The 20,836-nt window shown below is 42.5% G+C and overlaps 1 long non-coding RNA gene across 1 annotated transcript; it reads right to left on the reverse strand.

Annotated features, from left to right (window-relative positions):
• Positions 1–357: 357 nt before the first annotated feature.
• Positions 358–20,509, reverse strand: LOC118973442 (uncharacterized). The gene is made up of 4 exons (XR_005062770.2): positions 20,414–20,509; positions 18,468–18,625; positions 7,033–7,141; positions 358–426 (listed from the first exon to the last, which is right to left on the reverse strand). It is a non-coding gene; the product is annotated as an uncharacterized lncRNA (long non-coding RNA).
• Between the last annotated feature and the right edge of the window lie 327 nt (positions 20,510–20,836).

A 20,836-nucleotide genomic window follows, 5' to 3' on the forward strand; every position in this document is an offset into this window, starting at 1 on the left:
GTCATTGGATTACTTATCCAATTTTACATCTTGCCACCTGCAACCCCTAACCACCCCCGCCCTGACACACACACACACACACACACACACACACACACACCCAACGGCCTGGCCACACTGGATGCTCCCCCTTGCATCTGGAAATGTGTTCATAGTGACCCCCTGTGACAGTAACACAGGCCCCTCCCTCTCCATTCTCCTCCCCTGATTTATCCTGCTTCTCCTCTTTATCATTTTTCTCCATTTTTCATCTTAAGACCACAGACTTTCCCACGTGAAATCCTTCAGTGGCCCTCTCAGTGTGGATTAGATGCTGCCCTTATTGTAACATTTATTACATTATTTACTTACCTCTCTTCCTCATTAATCTGTTAGTTTTGCAGAGGTGTGACAATTCCGTTCACCATGTGGTCACCAGCAAAATGCCTAGGACACAGAAGAATAAATAATTTTGGAGTCCCTAGGAAATGAATCCTCTATTATCATATTACACGTGAGCTGAAGGCAGACAGAGCAACCGACACACGTGTTCCTGCAAAGCGAACACTGGGCAAAGAAAATGACTGCACAGAATGTTTGCTCATTCCTCATTCTGGTATCCACACAGAAAACCAATAAAAACACTGTATTTTTTTTTAAATCATTAAAAGCAGAAAATACTAGGGTTAGTCAAAACCAATCCAAATGTTTATCTCTTTGAAAGAGCATTACTAGTAAAACAAATAGGAAGTTATCACCATTTGTGTGAAAGATAACAGACCAAGGAATAAAGCTAGTAAGCAGCATTGCTGAGAAGCTGATCATGAGATTTTAGCTGGGACAAATGAAATACCCAAACCGAACGGTTCCCTCTACCACCCTTTACCGGCTCGTGCATTTCTGGAGTCCCCATCTTTTGCCATCTGGGATTTAGATGCTCTTGTGAGAACCACTGCGTTTTCTTACAAAGAGGAGACTGACATGCAAGTTGGCTGCTTCTACGTTTTGAGATTAAACTCCTTCAGGAATATGGGAGGGAAATTAAAATGGCTTGGATTTGTACCTTGGGGCTTCCGGCCCCTCTGGCACTCAGAAGAAGATGCTTGGCAATCAGGACACACGGGCCAGGCACCTTTAGGACTGAGCATGGTACCTCTGTTCATTCTTCCGTGGGAGGACGTTTCAGGCATGCAGCCACGCCCTCCAAGACACAAGAGTGAATTAAAAGTGGATTTAGAGAGCACGCAGCGATGATAAACTGCAGTGCCAGGAGGGATAAATTCACCGTGCGGACCTCCTTTAGGCTGCCGAGGGAGGAAGGGAGGGAACAGCGGGAGTCACCTTACACCGATGGGCAGCAAGCAGCTCGTGTCTTGTTCTTCCTATTCTGCCAGAGGACCCATCGGAGTAAGAGTCTTACATATTTTAGGTTCTAGTTAAACAAAAGGTAAATTAGAATCACGCCACAAAAGAAGTCCTCTGGGAGTTTAATTCTAACCCACTGAATGCCGAGTATTCTTAGGAGGATGAGCGGAACAGACCATAGAGTCATTTACTCCAAGGAGCGTCTGGTATTTGCGTCTCCTCTGCGACACCTGGGCCACCGGGACGCCTCGCATGTGCTCTCTCTTGACAGCGAAGTCCTTGACCACCAAGAGTGGGACGGATTGCTGGGAGGGGTCCCCAAGGTCCCACTTCCCTCCTGAGCAGCCTAGTTAGCAGCTCTGTGTTGGCAAATTTCTACTGCTGCTTTGCAGAACTCAGAACAGCATAAGCAGAAAAGAAATGTCACTCTAAGATCCTATCCAGCCCAGAACTCTCTCTTGGAAACAGAAGCTATCAGGTAGGAAAATGCAATCATTGTCCTTCACGGGCTCCCGTCAGGGGCTGGGGAAATATAAAGAAATATCATGGATGTCCCCGATCGCAGACCTCTCACGGGCACACTTCATCTGCCTCTGTTCTCAGCTGACTCCATTCTTCCTGAATTCTGCCTCTGGACCAGCAGCACCCTGGGTGCTCCCTCCCCTTAGGATGTATTTATTGAGGTTCTGCAGAGGAGCATTCTCAGTTGTTCCAATTAGTCTCTTTATATTTCATGGAGTGGCCCTTCTTGTAGTCCTTCATTTTAGAGGAACGACGACATTAAAATTAAGATTATGAGCTCTTCTCTTGTTAGGTAAAGTGTAACCCATCCCTACTTGCTGTTTGATTGTGGATCAGTTGCTATTTTTCATCTTTCTTTTCACTTTTTTCTTCTTGTGTGCCCGTATCTCACAACATCTGCTACTGAAGTATTCCAGGAAGACTGGCCCCCAGATCAGAGGTCTTTTGCAGAAAGGGATATATGTTTTAATGTTAAAATTGGTCTTAATTTTGCATTCAGTGTCATTAAATAGGTATTTCATTTAATAAAACATATTTTGTGTGAATATTAATTAAAGCTAATGTTTATATGTGACTTCACATTTCTCCTAGCAGAGGAAGATGGAGCTACGGAACAAGTATCCTCCATACTAAAAAAGAAAAGAAAAGGGCTAGAATCCCACCCCTGTAACCTCTTCTGGTCTTTCACAATATGTCCCTTGATCCCTGGCACAACCCCCAAACCTGGATGTTCTGGCCCTTCTGATAGTTCCCAGGCCCAGGGGTGTATCTTCCTCCCAAAAGGTTCATCTGATGCTCAGCTGTTTTCCACCCATACATCCATCTTCTAGATATTTTTTCAGGTCTTACTATGTCCCAGGCACTGATAAAGATATTCTCCAGCCATCTTTTCCCTTTCTCTCTAAATCCCTCATCACACAACCCTGTGTCCTCATGAATGTGTGGTACAGTAAAGCGTACAGTAAGTAATGCCTGACCCTTCTTGAGTGTGCCAGACGGCTCAACAGTATAACTTCTTGTCTAGTTTCCTCTATTAATAAACTTAGACCAAAGAATCCTAGTTTTTACAACCGGATCTTCTGAGCTCCCTGTCGGCTTCTCAGCCTCTCTCCTATTTTCCCTACATGAAATAGGCCATGGAGGCTGGGATAATAGGGCCTATTAATTTTACGCTGTAGCTAATTAGCTGTGTGATCATGAGCAAGCCACTTCACTTCTGGGAGTTCATTTCTGTCCCTGAAAAATAGGGATCGTAATATTTACCATGTAAGGTTGTTGTTAAAGTGAAGCTTAAATAAGTCTAGTAGTGTGAAACCCATACATGGACCTGATGCCTAATACATCTTTCAGGAAGTAAATGTATTTCAAAACCCAGCCAGAATCAAGTTCCAAGTTCCAGCTTTTTCTTACTGTAGAATACAGTCGTGCACGTACGTTAGGGCAACAACAAAGAAGACACGTTGACAAACAATGAGGGAAAAGTTTTATGAAAAATGTTATGTATTTTAAAAGCATAGTGGTCATCATGAAGAAAAAATAGGAGAACTCCTCACCCTTTTTTTATGTTGAACTAGAACTGTGCATGGCTGCGAGGAGGAACATCTTTTTAGTACTTACATAAAGCCACTAAAGGTCTTACCAGTATCCCAGCCTTAGCATGTAAGGACACCGATGGTTATGGCTGGAAAACTATGTGCCATGAGCTGTCCAGCGTCCCAGGTGGAGAGCCTTCCTGTGTCCGTAGCCTGAATGCTTCAGCCCAAAGCTAGGCCATCTTGTTATTTTCCAAGTGCAAATGGCAGTTTCCAAGCAGTCTGTTTTAATGCAGTCTAGGGCAAATTACTGTTATTTTTTATCGAGGTATAATTGACATGCAGTATCCCATTAGTTTCAGGTGTACCTCATAGTGATTCAATATTTTTATGCATAATGAAATGGTCTCCATGATATGTCTAGTTTCCATCTGTCAACATGCAAAGTTATTGCCATATTTTATTGACTATATTCCTTATGTCATACTTTTTATCCCCGGGACTTAATTATTTTATAACTGGAAGTGCGTACCTCTTTATCCTCTTCACCTATTTGGCTTAACACCTAGCCCTTTCCTGGCTGGTAACCAACAGTTTGTTTTTCTGTATCTAGGAGTCTGTTTCTGTTCCATTTGTTTTGTTTTCTAGGTTCCACATGTAAGTGAAATTATACAGTATTAGTCTTTCTCTGTCGGACATATTTCATGTAATGTAATACCCTCTGGGTCCATCCATGTCGCCACAAATGGCAAGATTTTGTTCTTTTTTATGGCTAAGTGATATTCCAGCGCATATATGTACCACATCTTCTTTATCTGTTCATCCATCAATAGATAGGTTGCCTCCGTATCTCTGCTAGTGTAAATAACGCTGCAGTGAACATAGGCGTGCATGTAGCTCTTCAATTTGGTGCTTTTGTTTTCTTTGGATAAGTATCTAAAAGTGGAATTGCTGGGTCCTATGGTATTTCTATTTTTAATTTTTGAGGAGCCTCCATACTGTTTTCCATAGTGGCTGCACCCATTTACATTCCCACCAACAGTGCACAAGGGTTCCCTTTCCTCCACATCCTCACCAACACTTGTTATTTTTCTTTTTGATAATAACCATCCTGACAGGTGTGCGGTGATCGGTATTTCCTTGCAGTTTTGATTTGCATTTCCCTGATGATTAGTGATATTGAGCATCTTTTCAGGTATCTGTTTTGTTAGCCATCTGTATGTCTTCCTTGAAAAAATGTTCAAGTCCTCTGCCCCTTTTTTAATTGGGTTGTTTGTTTGTTTTTTATGTTGCTATGCAAGTTTTTTTAATAAACTTTGGATACTAACCCTTAGCAGATGTATGATTCGCAAATATCTTCTCCCATTCTGTAGGTTGCTCTGCATTTTGATGGTTTCTTTTGCTGGGCAAAAGCTTTTTAGCTTGATGTACTCCCTTTTGTTTATTCTGGATTTTATTGCCCTGGCCTGAGGAGATTGGTCCCAAAAAATATTGCTGAGACTCGTGTCCAAGAGCTTACTACCTATGTTTTCTTCTAGGAGTTTTATGGTTTCAGGACTTATATCCAAAGTCTTAATCCATTTTGAATTTTATTTTTGCATATGGTATACAATAGTTGTCCCATTTCATTCTTTTGTGTGTAGCTGTCCATTTTTCACAATGCCATTTAATGAAGAGACCGTCATAGGGAGAATTATTTTTCTAGTCTGTTTTTTCCATTGTAAACTTTATGTGGGTGAAGAAAAAAGTGAGGAAGAAAGTGGAGCCAGAAGATTGAGACGGGCAGGACACAAGATTGCACAAACTTATAAAGAATTTAAGAAATAAGACAAGACAGTGAATCCTTGCCACAAAGGCATGCCAGGAGGACGGATGAAGTAACTGGTTTGAGTTTCTCTGTGTTCTTTGGAGGAAGGAGCTTTATAAATAACTGAGGCCACTTTTCTCTTTAAAAGAGAATTAAATGAATGATGATTGTTTGCTTAACTAGCACAAGTTGACCTTTATCGCTAGTGAGTTTCTTTTCTTCCTGTATAAAGGCAAGGCCCTTGAGATCATAGGGCAACTTCAACAGGGGGACCTGCCCAGAATATGTTTTGCGGGTCCCCAGAAAACTGTCTTTGTCCCAGACGGCCTCGCCCAGGCAAGCATGCGAAGTGCATGGGATGAGCAAAGGGCTGGGTGCCACGGCATTTGTTTTCCATTGAATGGGATTAGGGATTCTGACATGAATGATTAATCACCACATTGCAGACAGCTGACAAACACAGGAAAGAGCCCACTCGGAATGGATGGGGTATGCAATCTATTTCAAACAGCTGCTGGGTGTGCCTGTGTCTCCCGCCCTCCCGACACTTCCCTCAGGTTCCTGAATTCTGGCTTCTCTCTTTCTCCCACTCTCTCTCCCTTTGCTCTTCTAGCTCAATCTTCTCCGTCTTTTTCTTTCTTTCACAATCACTTGATTTCCCCCTCCCCTACCTCATACCCTCTTTGTTGAGGTTGATTCTCTCTTTCTTTCCTACTCTCCATCCTCAAACCCCTCATTGTCTTACTTCCATATCAAGCCAGCACCTGGTCTGGAGCCCTGATGGGGCACATGGAGGGTTGTGTACGGGAGGGTACGGGAAGCTAGATTTGAAAGCACTGGGCTCAATCTCAGCCTTTCCCATCACACTCCTACGTACAAGGGCAATGAGGCGGACAGTGCCCCTCCATGGAGATGAACACCCCCAACAGAACTGCGCAGAGCCACGCACACACAACATCATGTGAAGAAAACAGCAGCAAGAACAGGCCTGGCATTTTGTTCGCTATTGCTTGTTAGCCTACTGTGTAGCCGTAGCCCAATGTTTTCTTCGTGACTGTTTGGGTTTGGGAGGGCTGTGCTTGCTCTCACTAACCTTTAAAGGGAAGATGATCACAAGTCCTTGAGTTCTGACAGCTCACGGCAAGAACTCCCAAGTCTGATTTCCTTGTGTGAGTCCTGGCTTTACTCCTCTTCATCTGGGTGGCCCTCAGTCTGTGGTTGTCTATGCCTTAGCATACCTTAGATTTCTCAGGAAAACTCATAAAAAGTCAGACTGCTGTTTCCCACCCCCTGGAGTTTCTTGACTCAGTAAGTCTAGAATTGGGTCCAAAAGTTTGCATTTCTAGTAGGTTTCCAGGTGACTTTGATGCTGTTGGCCTGGGAACCCCACTTGAGAACTACTTTTCTAAATGATTTCCTAGGCCTCCTTGCTACTGGTTCCTTTCACACTTACAGATTCATGCAAGATCTGTGCCCTAGCATATACAGCTTAGAAAATTTAGAGGTACTCTTACAGAAAGGAAATACCACTAACAAAGTGGAACGAATGTCAGAAATGAGTATAATGTGACCAAAACAGTCATCTAAGACAAAGGGAAAAGCCTATCAAGAGCCGTCTACCCACCCTCCACAATCTCTTCCCATACACACATTGATGGGGCACCTTCTTCTCTGCCTTGTACCTCTTGAGCACCTCCCTAGGCAACCTCCTCTCACAGTCTTCATTTCACTCATCATATCCAAGATGCGGCCCATGTGGACATGACCCACATGTCTTTGAGGCATCGCCTGCCTACATTTTAAAGTTCTCTACATATTCAAACTTACCTAGGCAGTCCAAGCAGATGAGCAAGCCCGCCAGACCTCCGCCTGTCCACATTGCAGTGTGACTGGCTGCCCCCAAGGTTCCTCTTAGCAGGCTGGGATCAATGAGAGACTGTAATTGAAACTGAGCATCATTAATTATATACTTTGGGTATATAATTCAAATCTGACCTTACTACAATGACATCATGGACATGGGGGCATGACAAAGAACTCCCAACAAAAGGAAGATGGGAATGAACCCACCATCCGTACACCTGGGACTCAGGTTGGATGCCCTTCTAGTGACTGATTGTTATTTATTTTTTCACCATGCCCGGATGTGGACTTCTGTGCATGTGGCAACAACTGTAAAAGCTCTGCACGGCGTGAGATGCACTAACGTGAAAGAGCCTCAAGTGTCACCTTCTCTGGGGTGCTGGCTTTCTAAATGCTTTTAGCCTCTTGACACAACTGGCTGCAAGCCCAGGGCTGGCTTTCCAGAGACTGGTCCAACAGCCCAAGGGATGCAAAGGTACTGGCTTCTTGCAAACTCACATCAAGCAGCCCCATCTATCCTGCTGACCCCACCTACTGTACAGCTAGTCCTGTGGGAGGAATCGTCTCAACATACTTGAGAATCTACTCCAAGTGGCAGCCTGGAAGGGAGAATGAAGGACATTCACCCTCGGTGAGGAAATACGGTCTTAAAGCCTGTGGATAAGGGGACTGCTGCCACACACATAGTCCCGAAAAGCTGAGCTGTCACATTTAACTAACGGACGGAAAACTTTGGAAAGATCAAAGCTTAACATTTTTCCGGTAACATGAATTCACTTACACTGTACATAATTTTTTTAGATTACTCATTAAGCTGTTAAAACAGCTCTATATAGAATATGAGAAATATGCTTGGGTGTACGTGACTAAGAGTCTCTCAGGTTTCGTATTTCCTAACTTTTTTTAAAGTATAAATTTGTACCTGAGTGCTTTATTAATGTAGCTTTTTGCATATAATTTTCCTAGTGGTTTTTTGTTTTAAAAGAGAGTATGACTCGAGCACAGGCACTACCAGTATTTAGTAATGTTTGCCTTTAATTACATAGATTGTGAGGTTAGCACAGATGGGGCGCCTGGGTGAGAAGCTGAGGTTCTCTTTGCTGCTGTTGTTCATTTGGAGGCTGCTTTTTTAACCAGGCAAATCTGAACAGATAGGAGAAGAAAGCTTAGAGCAAGATAGGCTGATTTCTTCCCCAGGCAACCACCCACCAAGGTCTTCCTTCTTATACACTGTTAATAGCAGACCCAGAAACTTCCCGGGGTAGAGTACTCAGACTGGACATGAGCAAACACAGAACTGCTTCTCCATCGGAACCTCCCCCCATTACAGCACCTAACACATCTTGTTCTTGGCCACATGACCATGGTGCATAAATGAATTAATCTGAGAGTGGGTGGGAACTCAGTCTCACTGAAACTTGAATATTTCACCCAAACTCTCTTATCATACATTTCCTCATAGGTACAATGCGAACATACCCTTTAAATCATAGAATTGTGTTAGTGAGTGAAATTGAGATAGTTACATGAAAATGGCTGTAGCATTGGTTTGCTCTGCTTTCTGCATCTCCATCCCTCTCTCCCCATGCACACCAAGAAGTTCCAGAGGGGAATCTCAATATTAGTATGGGTGCAAGAGATGATTTTTATTTGTGGTGCATTGGGTAGAGGTGATGCTTTATGACACATCATAGTCTCGAGCCTCCCAACACTGTTTCAAACATATTGAAGCGTATTTTAACAGTAAGTTAAAATGTAATGCGGCGACAAAAATGTATTTGCACAAAGCATGATGTAGGGTTCATGGCAACAGGGTGGAATCTCACTTTGGGGAAGCAGGGCTTGACAACCTCTCATCTGCTGTCACGAGAGCAAAGGAATCCAGTATCTTTAACCTACAGTAGAAACTGGAGCACAGACCGGGACTCCTGGGAACTTAGCAAGGGTACCTTATGCTAGGCTGAGGGCCTGTTCGGGCTCAGGCTGCTTGACACCTGAGGACTCCATGGGAAAAGCTATCAGAAAGCTTGCTTGTCCTCTGTCAGGCCAAATTTGGACATGTGACTGAAGACGGAGCCAATCGCTTAAATAAAATTTTAGAGGATATCCGATCTGAACTTACAGGACCACGTGAGGCCCAAGATCTCCTGTTAGCAGTTTCAGATCCTTGCTGCACTCCCTCCCACATAAACAAACAGAAGGGGAAAAGAAAAGCTGACTTTAATTAAATCATAAAAAAATAATTAGTTCTTATTTTCTAAGTAAACATTGATTTAAGCATTTCCAACCCACTTCCCTGGCCGCAAACAAAGAGACAAAAAGATGTGTTTCCAGAGATAACATTCATTTGCAGCTTATGCCCTGGAAGACTGAATGGAAGCTCACAGCTCAGCAGGCAGTTTTGGCAACGAATTTGAAATGCTGAGAACTAAAGACTCGCCCTCTCAGTCTTTTTCATGATATCAGGACATTGCGGGAAGTACGCTTTAATCTTGGAATCTGTAGCATGTAGCACAGTGCCAAGCACAGGGGATTTGCTTGACATGTTTTTTCTGTGCATGAATGGATGGGATGTATACATGTGAGTCACTTACAAACTCATTTCTCTACTTCATTTTACTTACATATGTATATATCAGGGCATTTGTGTGACTGTGTGGAGGGGATATTTGTGTATAATGGACATACTGATACATCTTAATGCTTGTCAGGAAAATTAAGTTCACATGGTCAGGTATATATTATTCACCGTGGCCCTTTGAAAATTACAGAGTGAACCATTCTGTTTTTATTCCAACAGAATTCAACAGTGGTCTTTTATTTCTTATTATTTCTCTTGCTTTTTCATAGCAAAATCTGTTGATCTAAACATGATATTATAACAGATTATATAGTATATGTGTTAAAATAGATAGTATATGTGCTAAAATATATGCTAAAATATATAAAATTCATGATTTAAATAGATCCCTATTTCTATAAGATCTGTTCAAACAACAATCCTGTCATCCTGTGCCAGTGCTCACTCCCAACAACCAATGGCTTTCAACTTCTTAGCAGTTTATTTTGGAACTCATTTGCATGCCATGCTAACCTGCTTACGCTGTTATTTCTTAATTTTGCATTTGTAGATGTTCTCTTTTGACTTCACCATCTGTAAAGTGAAGTTTGAGTCTTTTCTCTTCTGTGCACACACTCACACGCACGTCAACGGTTCTCTGCCTTTCTCGGTGTAATCGTTTCACACGTATTAGTGAAATCCACAGGCAAAGTTTACGTTCTGAAGATCATATAATGACTGCTTGGCCACAGACGGTGTTGTGACTGCACTTCCACTTCGTGCAGGATTCTGTTTTTCAATGATCATGGCTGCCTTTTTCACGTATCTGTAGGACCACTGATAGTAGAACTTCTGACAGTGTTAACCCCCAAACACAGCAGGTAATCCGGGCTCATCATGCCAGCATCATTCTGGGGAAATATATTGTTAGTACTTTGGTGATGTCCTCTCCTCTGTTCCTGTGTTCTCTTTCTACAACTCCTATTATCCACATGTTTGAACTATACATAACACTGATACTCAACTTCTGTAAATTTTCCCTAATTTTTATTCCTTTGTCATTTTTCCCCATTTGGAGGTGAGGGACTTCTCACCCTTTGAAAGTTCCTGTCCTCATTTCATTCATGTGATCGATTTCTATTTGGATATTAATGATGGCATTTTTTCCTTCTATTCCCTGCAATTTTCTCTGTTTTGCTTCTTCTTTCTTCTCTTTGTTCCTCCTTGTATGTTTCCAACTTACATGTTAAGTATTTTCCTCCGAGGTCTGGTGATTCTGGTCTATCCATTTATATATATATATATATATATTTTTTTTTTTTTTTACCTTATCCTGCTAAAAGGCCCAGTTTATTTTTATTTTTATTTTTATTAGTTTAATATTTTTTTTAAATTTTATTTTGGTATCATTAATCTACAATTACATGAAGGACATTATGTTTACTAGGCTCCCCCCTTCACCAAGTCCCCCCACATCCCCATTCACAGTCACTGTCCATCAACATAGTAAGATGCTGTAAAATCACTACTTGTCTTCTCTGTGTTGCACAGCCCTCCCTGTGCCCCCCACACACTATACATGCTAATCGTAATGCCCCCTTTCTTTTTCTCCACCCTTATCCCTCCCTTCCCATCCGTCCTCCCCAGTCCCTTTCCCTTTGGTAACTATTAGTCCATTCTTGGGTTCTGTGCTTCTGCTGCTGTTTTGTTCCTTCAGTTTTCTTTTGTTCTTATACTCCACATATGAGTAAAATCGTTTGGTACTTGTCTTTCTCCACCTGGCTTATTTCACTGAGCATAATACCCTCCAGCTCCATCCATGTTGTTGCGAATGGTAGGATTTGTTTTTTCCTTATGGCTGAGTAATATTCCATTGTGTATATGTACCACATCTTCTTTATCTACTCATCTACTAATGGACATTTAGGTTGCTTCCATATCTTGGCTATTGTAAATAGTGCAGCAATAAACATAGGTGTGCATCTGTCTTTTTCAAACTGGGCTGCTGCATTCTTGGGGTAAATTCCTAGAAGTGGAATTCCTGGGTCAAATGGTATTTCTATTTTGAGCATTTTGAGGAACCTCCATATTGCTTTCCACAATGGTTGAACTAATTTACATTCCCACCAGCAGTGTAGGAGGGTTCCCCTTTCGCCGCAACCTCGCCAGCATTTCTTGTTGTTTGTCTTTTGGATGGTAGCCATCCTTACTGGTGTGAGATGATATCTCATTGTGGTTTTAATTTTCATTTCTCTGATGACAAGCGATGTGGAGCATCTTTTCATGTGTCTGTTGGCCATCTGAATTTCTTCTTTAGAGAACTGTCTATTCAGCTCCTCTGCCCATTTTTTAATTGGATTATTGCTTTTTGTTTGTTGAGGTGTGTGAGCTCTTTATATATTTTGGATGTCAACCCTTCATCAGATCTGTCATTTTCGAATATATTCTCCCATACTGTAGGATACCTTTTTGTTCTATTGATGGTGTCCTTTGCTGTACAGAAGCTTTTCAGCTTGATATAGTCCCATTTGTTCATTTTTGCATTTGTTTCCCTTGCCCGGGGAGATATGTTCAAGAAGAGGTCACTCATGTTTATGTCTAAGAGATTTCGCCTATGTTTTTTTCTAAGAGTTTTATGGTTTCATGACTTACATTCAAGTCTTTGATCCATTTTGAATTTACTTTTGTGTATGGGGTTAGACAATGGTCCAGTTTCATTCTCCTACATGTAGCTGTCCAGTTTTGCCAGCACCATCTGTTGAAGAGACTGTCATTTCCCCATTGTATGTCCATGGCTCCTTTATCTAATATTAGTTGACCATATATGTTTGGGTTAATGTTTGGAGTCTCTATTCTGTTCCATTGGTCTGTGGCTCTGTTCTTGTGCCAGTACCAAATTATCTTGATTACTGTGGCTTTGTAGTAGAGCTTGAAGTTGGTGGGTGAGATCCCCCCACTTTATTCTTCCTTCTCAGGACTGCTTTAGCTATTCGGGGTCTTTGGTGTTTCCATATGAATTTTTGAACTATTTGTTCCAGTTCATTGAAGAGTGCTGTTGGTAGTTTGATAGGGATTGCATCGAATCTGTATATTGCTTTGGGCAGGATGGCCATTTTGATGATATTAATTCTTCCTAGCCACGAGCATGGGATGAGTTTCCATTTGTTAGTGACCTCTTTAACTTCTCTTAAGAGTGTCTTATAGTTTTCAGGGTATAGGTCTTTCACTTCCTTGGTTAGGTTTATTCCTAGGTATTTTATTCTTTTTGATGCTATTGTGAATGGAATTGTCTTCCTGATTTCTCTTTCTATTAGTTTATTGTTAGTGTATAGGAAAGCCACAGATTTCTGTGTGTTAATTTTGTATCCTGCAAGTTTGCTGAATTCCAATATTAGCTCTAGTAGTTTTGGAGTGGAGTCTTTAGGGTTTTTTATGTACAATATCATGTCATCTGCAAATAGTGACAGTTTAACTTCTTCTTTACCAATCTGGATTCCTTGTATTTCTTTGTTTTGTCTAATTGCCGTGGCTAGGACCTCCAGTACTATATTAAATAACAGTGGAGAGAGTGGGCATCCCTGTCTAGTTTCCAATCTCAGAGGAAAAGCTTTCAGCTTCTCGCTGTTCAATATAATGTTGGCTGTGGGTTTATCATAAATGGCCTTTATTATGTTGAAGTACTTGCCCTCTATTCCCATTTTGCTGAGAGTTTTTATCATGAATGGATGTTGAATTTTGTCAAATGCTTTTTCAGCATCTATGGAGATGATCATGTGGTTTTTGTCTTTCTTTTTGTTGATGTGGTGGATGATGTTGATGGACTTTCGAATGTTGTACCATCCTTGCATCCCTGGGATGAATCCCACTTGGTCATGGTGTATGATCCTTTTGATGATTTTTGAATTCGGTTTGCTAATATTTTGTTGAGTATTTTTGCATCTACGTTCATCAGGGATATTGGTCTGTAGTTTTCTTTTTTGGTGGGGTCTTTGCCTGGTTTTGGTATTGGGGTGATGTTGGCTTCATAGAATGAGTTTGGGAGTATTCCCTCCTCTTCTATTTTTTGAAAAACTTTAAGGAGAATGAGTATTATGTCTTCCCTGTATGTCTGATAAAATTCCAAGGTGAATCCATCTGCCCCGGGGGTTTTGTTCTTTGGTAGTTTTTTGATTACCGCTTCAATTTCATTGCTGTTTAGATTTTCTGTTTCTTTCTGGGTCAGTCTTGGAAGGTTGTATTTTTCTAGGAAGTTGTCCATTTCTCCTAGGTTTCCCAGCTTGTTAGCATATAGGTTTTCATAGTACTCTCTAATAATTCTTTGTATTTCTGTGGGGTCTGTCGTGATTTTTCCTTTCTCGTTTCTGATCCTGTTGATTTGTGTTGACTCTCTTTTCCTCTTAATAAGTCTGGCTAGAGGCTTATCTATTTTGTTTATTTTCTCGAAGAACCAGCTCTTGGTTTCATTGATTTTTGCTATTCTTTTATTCTTCTCAATTTTGTTTATTTCTTCTCTGATCTTTATTATGTCCCTCTTTCTGCTGACTTTAGGCCTCATTTGCTCTTCTTTTTCCAATTTCGATAATTGTGACATTAGACCATTCATTTGGGATTGTTCCTCCTTCTTTAAATATGCCTGGATCGCTATATACTTTCCTCTTAAGACTGCTTTTGCTGCGTCCCACAGTAGTTGGGGCTTAGTGTTGTTGTTGTCGTTTGTTTCCATATATTGCTGGATCTCCATTTTGATTTGGTCATTGATCCATTGATTATTTAGGAGCGTGTTGTTAAGCCTCCATGTGTTTGTGAGTCTTTTTGCTTTCTTTGTACAATTTATTTCTAGTTTTATGCCTTTGTGGTCTGAAAAGTTGCTTGGTAGGATTTCAATCTTTTGGAATTTACTAATGCTCTCTTTGTGGCCTAGTATGTGGTCTATTCTGGAGAATGTTCCATGTGCACTTGAGAAGAATGTGTATCCTGTTGCTTTTGGATGTAGAGTTCTGTAGATGTCTATTAGGTCCATCTGTTCTAGTGTGTTGTTCAGTGCCTCTGTGTCCTTACTTATTTTCTGACTGGTGGATCTGTCCTTTGGAGTGAGTGGTGTGTTGGAGTCTCCTAGAATGAATGCATTGCAGTCTATTTCCCCCTTTAGTTCTGTTAGTATTTGTTTCAGGTATGTTGGTGCTCCTGTATTGGGTGCATATATATTTAGAATGGTTATATCCTCTTGTTGGACTGAGCCCTTTATCATTATGTAATGTCCTTCTTTATCTTTTGTTACTTTCTTTGTTTTGAAGTCTATTTTGTCTGATACTAGTATTGCAACACCTACATTTTTCTCTCTGTTGTTTGCATGAAATATCTTTTTCCATCCCTTGACTTTAAGTCTGTGCATGTCTTTGGGTTTGAGGTAAGTCTCTTGTAAGCAGCATATGGATGGGTTTTGCTTTTTTATCCATTCTATTACTCTGTATCTTTTGATTGGTGCATTCAGTCCATTTAAATTTAGGGTGATTATTGAAAGGTATGTACTTATTGCCATTGCAGGCTTTAAGTTTGTGGTTACCAAAGGTTCAAGGTTAGCTTCTTTACTATCTTACTGTCTAACTTAACTAGCTTATTAAGCTATGATAAACACAGTCTGATGATTCTTTATTTCTCTCCCTTCTTATTCCTTCTCCTCCCTTCTTCATATGTTGGGTGTTTTGTTCTGTGCTCTTTTTAGGAGTGCTCCCATCTAGAGCAATCCCTGTAGGATGCCCTGTAGAGGTGGTTTGTGGGAGGCAAATTCCCTCAATTTTTGCTTATCTGGGAATTGTTTAATCCCTCCTTCATATTTAAATGATAATCATGCTGGAAACAGTATTCTTGGTTCGAGGCCCTTCTGTTTCATTGCATAAGTATGTCATGTCATTCTCTTCTGGCCTGTAGGGTTTCTGTTGAGAAGTCTGATGATAGCCTGATGGGTTTTCCTTTGTAGGTGACCTTTTTTTCTCTCTGGCTGCCTTTAATACTTTGTCCTTGTCTTTGATCTTTGCCATTTTAATTATTATGTGTCTTTGTGTGGCCCTCCTTGGATCCATTGTCATGGGAGTTCTGTGTACCTCTGTGGTCTGAGAGGCCATTTCCTCCCCTAGTTTGTGGAAGTTTTCAGCAATTATTTATTCAAAGACACTTTCTATCCCTTTTTATCTCTCTTCTTCTTCTGGTACTCCTATAATGTGGGTATTGTTCCGTTTCAATTGGTCACACAGTTCTCTTAAAATTCTTTCATTCCTGGAGACTTTTCTCTCTCTCTGCATCAGCTTCTCTGCATTCCTGTTCTCTGTTTTCTAGTCCATTAATGGTCTCTTGCATCTCGTCCATTCTGTTTTGAAGTCCTTCCAGAGCTTGTTTTATTTCTGTATTCTCCCTCCTTAGTTCTTGCATATTTCTCTGCAAGTCCATCAGCATGGTTATGACTTTTGTTTTGAATTCTTTTTCAGGAACACTGGTTAAATCTATCTCCCCAGGTTCCTTCTCAGGGAAAGATGTAGAAGATGTCGAAGCTGTCTGGGTTAGTCTTGTCTGGATCAAATTTTTTTGCCTTTTCATGTTGACAGGTGCAATGGTGAGCTATTGACGTGTCTATCAGCTGGGAGAGTCAAGCCTCTTTCCACTTGCTCCTGGCCTTTCTTTACTGGGACAACTGTGAACCCTAGCGGCTTGTGTTGGGCAATTGCGTGTAGACTGGGTCTTTGTATCTTTCCCAGCTGGTATGGAGGAAGCTCCCTTGCTGTGGGCATGGCCAGCCTCAGGCTGCTGCTCTGCTATGGTGGGGCCCCAGAGGGGTAATGGACGGGGGGCTGTTTGGCTGTTTACCTCCGTGAGGGGTCTCAGAGCTGTTGCCCAGGGTGTTAGTGTGCCCGCAGTTCCCTGGAATTTCCAGGGGCTAGACTGTGACCCAGAATGCTTCCGTCCAGCTATGGGGTCCCTGTCCCTTTAAGACTTTCAAAAAGCACTCACTTTTCTTTGTCACAGGGGTGCCGGCTTCGGGACCCGCTCACAGGTCTTACTGTCCTGTTTCCGTAGTTTCCAGCACCCCACGCATGCACTGTGTCTGCGCTCTGGTGTGGATGGCTAGGGCTGGGTGTTCAGCAGTCCTGGGCTCCCTCTCCCTCCCCGTTCCAACTCCTCTCCTCCCGCCGGGAGCTGGGGGGAGGGGCCTCGGGTCCCACCGGGCCGGGCTTGTATCTTACCCCTTTCACCAGGCTCTGGGTTCTCTCAGGTGTGGATGTAGTCTGGCTGTTGTCCTGTGTCTTCTGGTCTCTCTTTTAGGATTAGTTGTATTTGTTGTATTTTCAAAAATATATATGTTTTTGGGAGGAGATTCCCACTGTCCTACTCATGCCACCATCTTGGCTCTGCCTCCTATCCATTTATATTTAAGAGTGAGATACTCACAATGTGATTGCATGTGGGTATAGCTGATAGACGAGTAACCCTCCTAGGAAGGTTACTGGTTGTGGATTTGGGGGCAAATGGAAATCATTATGTCTCATTTATTGCCTTTCTTTCCTCTGAAAAGAGGTCTGCTTTCTTTTGAACGCAGTTCCTGAAAATAAAACAATATTGGCAACTGGAGATATTTCATTGTTGTTTAATTTCACTATCATACTTTAAGGCAGCAGATCCTTATAAATCTAGCTTGGAAATCACGATGGGACTATCCCGAAAGCAAAGCTGGAAGAGGAAATTTATAATTTGTCATAACCTTCATGACAAACACTTTTAACAGAAAAGTGCTGTTTATAAGGGAGAAACAGCTGGGTCCCTATGTGAGACTGGTCGGTCTGTCCCTCATCGGATCAGTGAGGGCTAATGGGAAGCAACTGACAAGGTTCTTAAAGTAATCAAATTGTGGGGCACTTCCTGGGCCTGACTTTTCTCAGGTAGCTCTCGCTTGGAATCGCTCCACAGCTCTTTCCGGGGGCCTTGCTTCTGGGTGTTGGTGGCAGGAGATATGCAAATGAGCAAAATGAAGCAAGCAAAAATCCAGCATCTCCTTCCTACACGGGCCCTGCAGAACCCGGAAGTCAAGGCCCTGGGGGCTCACATTCTACAGATTCACTAAACAGAATGGCCCCCGGGACCTCAAACGGGGGTGTGCTCTGATGGAAAAAAGTGAGCAGCACGCTCATTTTTCCCACCACGCAGCTGGCCTGAGATCAATATTTGCCGTTCCTGCCTGGACCAGGGTATCAGGTCATGAGAGCTGGTGAAGGATTTGGTGACATTGGAAGAAAAGCCTTTGGAATACTACAAACTGTCATGGTGTTTTAAAAATGGAGCCTGGTGCATCGCGGCCAGCAAGACCCTTTTTGTGGGATGTGATGAGCAAGGGGATAGCAACTCGAATCCATACTGTGCAGCACTGCCATGTCGGTCACCAACGAGGTGACACCTCATACCAGACATGAAGAAGTTATTTGTGCCATTTCCAATGCCAAGGAAGCAGAAAGGGTGCCTCTGGCCATGACTTTAAAGCTGTAAACCTTGTGTCTTTGCCCCCAGCGGGAAATGCTCTAAATGGGCCAAAGTCAAAAAGGATTCAAGAAAAAACCTTGAAAAAAAAATGAAGACAAAAAAAAACCTTCCCAGATTATTGGTGGACACACACACACACACGCACACACACACACACACACACACACACACGAGTGTTAACACAGAAGAGACCGAGGGAAATGAGCACAGAGATCAACACGTGAACTAGCAACTGGAATTAGCAACAGTCCAAATTCATGGAGCTTTCTGCAAGATAGCTGACATTTATAAACTGGACGAATGAAAGGTGACTTACAAAGATGATCTGCTCTACAGAAGGATCCACCTCAGCGCTCCTTCCCAAGTTGTTTTCCTTGCGGCTTCTGATGGGTTTTAGATTATGAACTAACTCATGCGCCGGTAGAGAGGTAAACTGAAGGCTGAGCAGTATGGACAGCAGCTGCCAGGTGAAAACTAATTAAAGCAGGAAAAGAGAGTCCTTGAATGGATCATTTAGGGAACTGGAAAAATGAGACCTCACTGGCAACAATTTGATTTTCGTGTGGCTTTTTAACGACATGATTTTTTGGTAATTGGCAAGCTACAGCCACAAAAACCCATGAAATCAATATTTATTTCTCAAAAGCTATCCACAGTGAGCATCAATGAAACTCGTTTGGAGGAAGGGAGAACCCGTGCCTTCTATCTGGGCTTACAGATGCAGTTCTACTAAGACTTTTTAAATGCCTAACTAATAAAATTAAGACACCAGGAAGAAAAGGTTGACGGCAGGGGAAGAATACACAGGGGCACTGACTTTTCTGTTTTTTACAAGGCAGTTAAACAAAGCAAAATCTATTATTTTGCTGTTTCTTTCATTTCATATGAGGAGACACCAAAATCTGATGGTCTCAAAATTAAAGGCAGTCCTTTATTATCTTAAAATACATGGAAATGGAATGCTTATCCCACGGCCTTTAGGTTTTCCATCCTGGACGTGCTGTGAACACCACCTCTGGGTGGTGCAGCAATGGCCATGGGAGGAAAGAAAGTCTGTAGGCTGCGGACCCACCCCTTGCTGGATGCTGACTGCCTGCTGTTTGGTCCCCAGTAAGTAGGTACTGGGGCTGGAAAGGGGATTAGAAATCACTTTGTTATTTGCTCTACATTAAGGAATGAAGGCTTTGTCCAGTCCACGGTAGCCCAGCTAACCAGGGCCAGCTCTCCTGTCCACGACACCTCATCTCATCTTGCCTGAGATGTGGACATGCTGGCACAGCTGTGCAGGATGGGGGGCTCTTAAGGGGAGGCTCCTTTAAGTTGAAAGGGCTTCATTTTCAAGAAGTATTTGTTGGGCACCTACTCGGAGCAAGTCCTGGTGGAAAGGAAGCGTCCCTTTTGCCCAAGTTGAGTGTAACACAGTCGGGAACAGGTCAAATACAGGAAAATAAACCCAACTATGTGCAATGACACAGGCCTGAACGTTTCACAAGGAGGCTAACAGCAAGGGTCAGCAGGGCCTGGGGACATCGGTGGTCAAATACAGGAAAGTAAACACAGTGGTCCTATGTTTCCGACAAACGTTTATAGGAAGCAGTCGCGCCACATGTCATTCGGCTCTTGAATGCAGAATTCTTGTCTGTTTACCTAAGAAGATGGAGCCTTGCTAGACCTCTGATGAGGGCTTTGGGCATCTCCACCTCTCACCACTTCAGTTCTCACAAGACAAAGAACTCAGGAATAGGAGAGAACCGAAGAGGGCAGGAGGTGAGCGCGCACCATGTAACACCCCTTTGCATTCTCATTAAACGCCGCAACCTTCACTATTAAATATGCTCTTGACCTTGTGGGACAAACTCCAGAAGCAAATTTCTCATTTGCTGGCCTCTCCCTGGGCCACTGCAACATACTGTCGCTCAGACAAGTACTGTTCTTAATGGGTTTATGGGAAAGGCTTGGCCTGCCTTCCCATCTGCACCTTCTGCCGGCTCCCTCCGAAAAGCAGTAGCTTGCCATACGACATTCCCTTGAATTATTTAGATGGGTAAATCTTTCTGCATCTCACATCTTTAGTCCATCTGTTAGCCGGAGCTTCGCCTTTATAGGAAGTGTCTTTTATGCATGCTGGCATCTGTCAGCAGCACACTTCCCTCTTTATTCATGATCTTCTATGGGAGAGGGTAGGAGCTGCAGAAACGCCGCATGCCTGGTGCGCATTTCATTTTAATGGAAGATTACATGACTGGGGTGCTGGTTTATTACCTTGCTCCACATGCATCCATTCATCACCTGGCAGCCCCCTCACCCAGCCTGTTAGGGGGTGCTGGCCCTTCTGTATGCAGCCCCTGGGTCCCAGCTTTGTGCACAAGAGAAAACTGATCCTTTAAAACAAAAAGATGAAAGATTATGAGAGAAGAAAAATACATAATTGAGAACCATGGGCCAGGGGACAGGGAAAAGGTCTCGACCTCAGGCCAGTACCCAGATGCAGACATGGAATTACTTATACAAATCACTAGGTGCATTAAGGAAAATGGTTCAGTGGACACCGTATCGTAGCTCAGTATAGTCTCCCTGAAAATCATTCTCCTAAAGACACACTTTTTTCTATTTTCCATTCACAGGATAATTAAATCTCTTAGAGGCCTGCTTATCCAATTTTCATTTTAATGCTGGAATGGCCTT

This window comes from Manis javanica, chromosome 14, assembly GCF_040802235.1.
Source record: "Manis javanica isolate MJ-LG chromosome 14, MJ_LKY, whole genome shotgun sequence".
In the NCBI taxonomy this organism is placed as follows: Eukaryota; Metazoa; Chordata; class Mammalia; order Pholidota; family Manidae; genus Manis; species Manis javanica.